Here is a 7,040-nt window from a genome sequence, read left to right as displayed (position 1 = left end):
AGCACTCTTCTAATTGGCCTCCTAGATCATTAGGAGCTTTCTTAGATTTTGGCCTCTAGAGAGTGTTCCTCTTTGCTAGGTCTAAATGTTTGGACTTGGGGAGGTACCTTGTCTAGTAAATATCATGTCTCTGTTGGGTATCAAGAGATAACTAGACAATTATTTGGAGATGCTAAGATCCCTTGGTGGAAGCAAGTTTGGAATTAAGTTTCTTGGTCCAAGTGCAATTTTTTCATGTGGCTAGTGGCTCACAATCACTATCTTACATGGGATAAACTTTGTAAATATGGATTTCAAGGCCCTTCTTATTATGTTGTGTGTGGTAATGGGGAGGAGTTTGTCTCCAATCTGTTCTTCCATTGCTCTTATTCTACTCAGCTATGACACCTTTGATGGAGTGCTTAGGGTTGCTCTTGTAGGCATGCTTCCTCTTTGCCTGAGTTCTAGGCACACTTGAGCAATTCTCCCTCCAAGTATTCTCCTCTCCATGCTGCTTGGATTGTTGGCCCATCATTCATGCTCTGACATATATGGCTGGAGAGGAATTGTTAAATCTTCCAAGTTTTTTAGCTTGGCATTATGCATCTTTAGTGGAAGATCTCACATTCTCTTCAGGAAACTATTCAAGTGAAGTGTGCGCTAGATGGGGGTATGGATGTGGTTGATCTTGCTATATGCAATCGCCTCAATTTTCATGTTCAAGATAGGATTGCAGCTCAAAGTTTTCCAAGAGTGTCCAGGCAACCTTAACATCGAAGAAAAGGTCAAGTGAATTGGGATGGGTATTGGACTCCTCCTCCCCATGGAGTTCTGAAAATTAACACTGATGGTTCTTCCTGAGGGAATCCAGGCCCTACTGGTATTGGGGGAGTAGTTCGTTGCAGTTAAGGTGATGTTAAATTCTTTTTCTCAGTACATAAGGGTGATTACACTAACAATCTCATGGAGGCTCAGGCTATTTTATATGTTGTGGAACAATGTTGCTTGCAAGGGAGCAAGATTATTTGTGAGTCTAATTCACAAGTGGTGGTGAACTTGCTTTCCTCATAAGAGCTTGAGGATGTTAGTTGGCAGCTGGCCACTGTTGTTAATCAGATTATTCTCTTTTGTATCTCTTTTGAGTTTATTAGGTTTACTTATATTCCTCATAAATGGAATATAGCTGCTGATTGTTTAGCCAAATGGGCTTCTAGTCATGCTCCGTGCTGGAATACTATGGATAGGGGGCAACTTCCCTTTCAGATGGTGCAAGAATTTGATGAACTTGTTGCTTAGAATAGAGCTCCTTGTTGAGCTCTCCTTGTTGTATTTCTTTCTGTCTTAATAAATTTTTACCCCATTTTTTCCAACTCAAGATCATTTTAAGTCTATATATATAGACTTATTCAAAGAAAGAAACTTGCAATACTAACTTAACTTATACGTACTCAGCCTATGATAATCTAACTCAAAATAGTGGGTATTTATTAGTACACATCTTTTCAGCGAAACTGTATTTCGTAAAAATTCCGAATGATCATCATGATCTACCAAGATTGTTGACTGCTCTGGTCATTCACTTCTTATATAGGTCCCACTATCAAATCAAGACAACTTGTTAATCATTTGAAGAAAAATACAGTGACTTAGCATAAATGGTAGCATTTAGTCCAGATGCTTGACCAGGACGAGGCATGTACGTTAAACCATGTATGTAATAGAAGAAAAAAATATTTATGGGCTTTAAGAAGATATTCTTATTTGCTTTAAAGTAAAAATTACATTGCTCCATCACTAAATTACAGCACTCAGGACATTACTATTTTTTCTATATTGGTTTAAGGTCAAAATATATTGCAAGTATCAGATTACAAATTCAGAAGCGGTGCATTTACTATATGAACACAAGAACTGGGAAAAATTCTCAGGCTACTGTTACCCAAAGAATACTTCTTTGGATAATATCAATTCATTCAGATTGAAAAATGAGCTATGGTACATCAACTTCTAGGCATTTACAACTCTCTTTTTTTAATACACCCAACTGAAAGTCACTTTAGAAGGGTCTTTACTTCTAAATTAAAATAAGGTTTTTTTCTGAAATAGATTGTTTAGAGGTACCCTAGTTATTAAATATCACATATTAATAATTAAATTAAATTTTAAGAAAGTAAATTTTGTCTATTTAACATTTTTAATTTAGAAATCTGTTTTCAATATATAATGTTTAAATCAATCATAAAGACAGGGATGCTAAAATTAAAATAAAAACCACAACACTATTTTATGACTTGACATGAATAAAAATAGTCTAAAGTGATTTCCCTCCCTCGTGGATGGACTATGATTGAGTTTCTTTATAATCGAACCACTATCTCCTATAACAATTTCTTTCCCCAAAAGTTTTAGAAAAATGAAACGAAAATTGAATGCACTATTTCAATACAGAATGTTGCTCAATAAACAAACGGGAGTAAAATTCTGTAAGCTTTTCCAAAAGTTTTACACCATTTCAGTACAGCATGTTACTCAGTAAACAGTTAAACTGGTTTAAAAATAAGGGGGACAAAAATTTAATGTGCTTCGTTCAACTTCAGAACTACATATTCAAATCCCATTTCTCTCCTTCATGCCCCACATTAAATCCTAAACCAATCAAAACATTCATTAAGCTTTATTAAATGAATATTGCTTTGGTGTAGATTGTAGACAAGTGGACATCATCTGAATTATCTATCTTGTTCTATGGCTGGCATACCTGAACGAAAAGATAGATGAATGTATAAACAAATTGTACCATACCAAAAGAACCCAATGATAGTGAAAGTGAATATCTAGTTTGAGCAAAGAGGGTAGTCTTACCTCTTAAAATTGATGTCATGGATTTATGAAGACAATATCTTACTTTACTGTCATTTAATATATGTCTGTTTGGTTATATAGATTTGTTTTCTATTATCTTTTGGGTTAGATGTTATGATTCATCATTTACATTAAAGTAATGTCTGTGTTTCGGATGATATTTTACTATCATGAAAAAGGACTAAGACATATTTTGTGAACGTTTTGGATGACATTCTACAATCTATTATTAAGATGAAAAAGCAACACAAGTTTAGTCAACATTTTAGATAGTACTCTTCGATTTACCAATAAGATAAAAAATAGTAAGACAAGTTCTATCAATGCTTTGGATGACACTTCATGATCTATCACTAGGACAAAACTAGCATGAAAAAGAAATATACGGTAGTCTATTTCAGTGTTAGAAATATATGGTCGACCAGACATTTGTATCCTTTCATGCTTAATTATATAATTACTTTTCTATCAATGTTTTAAATCACATTCTATTGTTTATCTACCAGATTTACTTTCATACGATAATGGATCATAACATATAATTCAAAACAGTAGTGAAAAAATCAATTCAATTAAATCTTAAAAAATGTTGTAAGTTGTGGAAATTTGGTGCCCTTAAAAGACAAAATGCAACCCCTGAGGAAGCACATGAATGAGAGACTTTGTTTCTACTTGATGTTTGACAGGGCGAGTAGCTACGTGATTTCAAATAACTGGTATCCAATATGCCTTCATCCGGACATATGAATGAATGCATTACGTGTTATATGAGCCACTTTTTAGGGTACACCATTTTGCGTGTGTCTGCAAGCGTGTGGAGATATTTATGTTGGGCATCAGTAGAGTCTTAGATACATTTGGAGTATGTATTTTGCTCAACTGTATATCATTTTGTTTCATCTTGTTGAAGGGATAGAAAACGACATATTCCATTGCAGCTGCTTTTGATTCAAACGTCGGCAAAGCCCAGGAAGATATGATCTGTAAGAGTGAGGATCAATCGCTATAATAATTAGTCCCCACTATTTTCATACTATTTACAAACTCTTTTCTAGGCCTGGATTTTGATAGTTGTAACTATTTTTTCTAGTTACAAATCTTAGTTTATGGTATAGGCTAATCTCTCACAAAAAATATCGAAGACAAAACAAAGTCAAACATTTTTTTTCCTATTTTTTTCCTAATTTTTTTTTGTTGTTTTTTTTGACTATGCACATGAAGATCAAACACTGAAATTTTCAAAAAAAAATCTATAATATTTTCAATCTTCTGAAAATTGCAAGAAGATAACAGCTCTTTTATACTCGTTCCTTTTCTAAATAACCTAATTAAGTTTTCTGAAAATAATTTTGTTAAATATAAAAGAGGAGATGTAAGAGTACATAAACCTTCTATTTTAAATTCATTTATAGGTAAACCAAGCTTTTATTTAGACCTGTAAGTAAATAGTTAGTCACAGTATAGAATACGACGAGAATTGAATTAAAATTGTGGTTAATAGAAACAATTAATTCTAACACTAAATTTATTCTTTTTTCAATAGATTATATTAATTTTTGGATTTACAATATAAATAGTAGCGTTATTAATTTTAGTCTCATTATAATCTATTTATGAGATTTCTATGTAAATAAACTAACATATACATTAAAATTATGAAAAATTAACTTTCAGTAATTTTAAAAAATATATAATTTTTTAGTATTATTAAAATATTAATTTTTAATTTATCATTTACACTTGAGTTAATAATTAATAATTTATTTTATTTTTAAATTATATTAATATATTTAATATAATTAAATTATATGTAATTGAATATTATGATAATAGTTATAATGATATTTTAATTATAAATATATTAATTATTTTAACTATAATTAATTATTGGGAAAATATTATTCACTATGTACACTTGTTATATGTAGGGAGAGAGTAGGGGCAAAGGGGGAATTATAGGCCTCAAAGGTAAAATTTAATAACTAACAAAACTTCCTAAAAGAAAAGTGTTCACAAGTGCACATGAAACTAGTACTTAGGTTAATTACCTACAAATTTTCAAAACTTACTAGTCATTATTCCAATATTAAGTTCTAGTATCAATTTTACTATAAGTCTCTCAACCAACAGAAGTAGCCAACATTGACATCTACATCTCTACCTTATTTGCCAATATTTACATTTATTATAATACATCTCAACTTGTTCCATAGGGATTAGTCCAACATAATTACAAAGAAATAGTAGGCAAAATGGATCATGTGACCACTTTTTCCTAAAATCAAAGAAAAATAACCTCAATGAGTAATTCAATATACTTATAACAAAAATGTTTAAATGTATTAAGAATAAAAATTGCAATTTGAATAATCAAATTTGAGAAAATATTAGTCTTTTTAAGTGTAGTAATTAAAAATATGCACAAAACTTATTCATATTTTATTATCACTTGTATATAACATGACTAAGAGCATATTACATGTCCAGGTTCACACATAGATACCTTTTTTAATAATTTTTTTTTGAAATTGATATATTTAAAAAATTGATAATCAAATCTTTATATCATGTAACTTTCACATAGGATTGTTTTCAATGTGTAAATAATAAAACCACAACAATCAACTATATTTTTTAATATAAATAAATAGATATAGATATTAAAAAATATATATATATATTTGATACTTATCAAAACATCATATAACTATATATCAATACATACTTTAATATAATGGAACTACAAGTAAATCCTATGATTAGAAAGTTGATAATAGTTTGGAACAAATTGTATGATTAGAAATTTCAACCATAATTAACCATGTCTTAACCTATTCAACATGAATATGTCTATTGCATCTTCTTAAACAATCAAACATTATAGTTCATTAATGACAACATCATAAGAAAAAAACAAAATTTATCACATGTCTACACTACTTTTGTTTGTAGAGAGATAGATCATGATGTAATACATTAACTTCATTTCTAATTATCTAATATGACAATATCATGAACAATTTCATGGGACATTGGTCATTATAACCTGCATTATTGATATGACATGTCATCATCAAAGTACATGCATTTATTAGTTAGGCTCTTATTTTTCTTTTTCAAATTAGTTTATTTTCATTGTGGCAAATGGTATAAGTTATGGTAAATACAAGAAGTGGCACTTGTTCTAATCCTTACTAATATTATATACAAAACTTATTACTTCAATTTATCGATACCTATAATCATATGGATATTTCTATCATGAAACTAGGTCTCACTATTAAACTTAGATCATAAATAGAACTGTGATAGCATTATACTTCTCTCTATTTTTTATTTTTTATTTTTATTTTTTTTGGGGCTATCAAGCCTTCTTCCATATGCTAACTCTCTAGAAATATTGTTATTTTCTATTGTATTGCACATGGAATGTGTTAACTTTTGTGTATAGTAATTGTATTTAAGGATGGCATCCTATATCATTTTATAAATCAACAAATCATCAAGCAACATTAACTTTTGACACAAACACATTACAATCTCTCATATTAACTATAACTAATTTTCATGTCAATTTTAATTGCATTAACATAAGTAATATATATTTTCCATATCTTCAAACTTCCACCTCTATCATGAAATATAAGTATTATCAATAGAACCAATAATCTTTCCTCAAATTATTGCAGTCCCTATATGTGCTAGAATCAACAATTCTTAGAAAGAAGTACATTCTCAAAATATTAAGATCTTCAAGTTCTAAAGATGAAACTTAATAAATCTATGATTAAATTTTTGAAATTCATCTATTCAGTGCAATATTCTGATTTCTAGTAAAAATATTTGACCAAATCAAAACAATCAAGTTTAACATCACACCATATTATATTTAGATTTGTTTCTATTTTATTTATTTCACCATATTATGTTTAGATTTGTTTCTATTTTATTTATTTCAATTGTTTTGTTTCAACATAATGACATCTATATTATATTTACCATACACAAACTAAACTACTTTCAAATGAATGCAAGTCTTATTCCATTTAATATGGTATCCTTAAAATGGATTCATTCTTTTAGTTAAATTCACTAGACAACCAAAATCAAATGAAATTACCAATCTAAAAAACTACATAAACTTATTGAAGATATACAATGCCAAAAAAACAAAATAAAAATTCATGACATATCATGAA

Source organism: Cupressus sempervirens, chromosome 3, assembly GCF_028749045.1.
Source record: "Cupressus sempervirens isolate cs-2001-9-10 chromosome 3, ASM2874904v1, whole genome shotgun sequence".
Lineage (NCBI taxonomy): Eukaryota > Viridiplantae > Streptophyta > Pinopsida > Cupressales > Cupressaceae > Cupressus > Cupressus sempervirens.
This window is presented reverse-complemented; position numbering follows the sequence as displayed.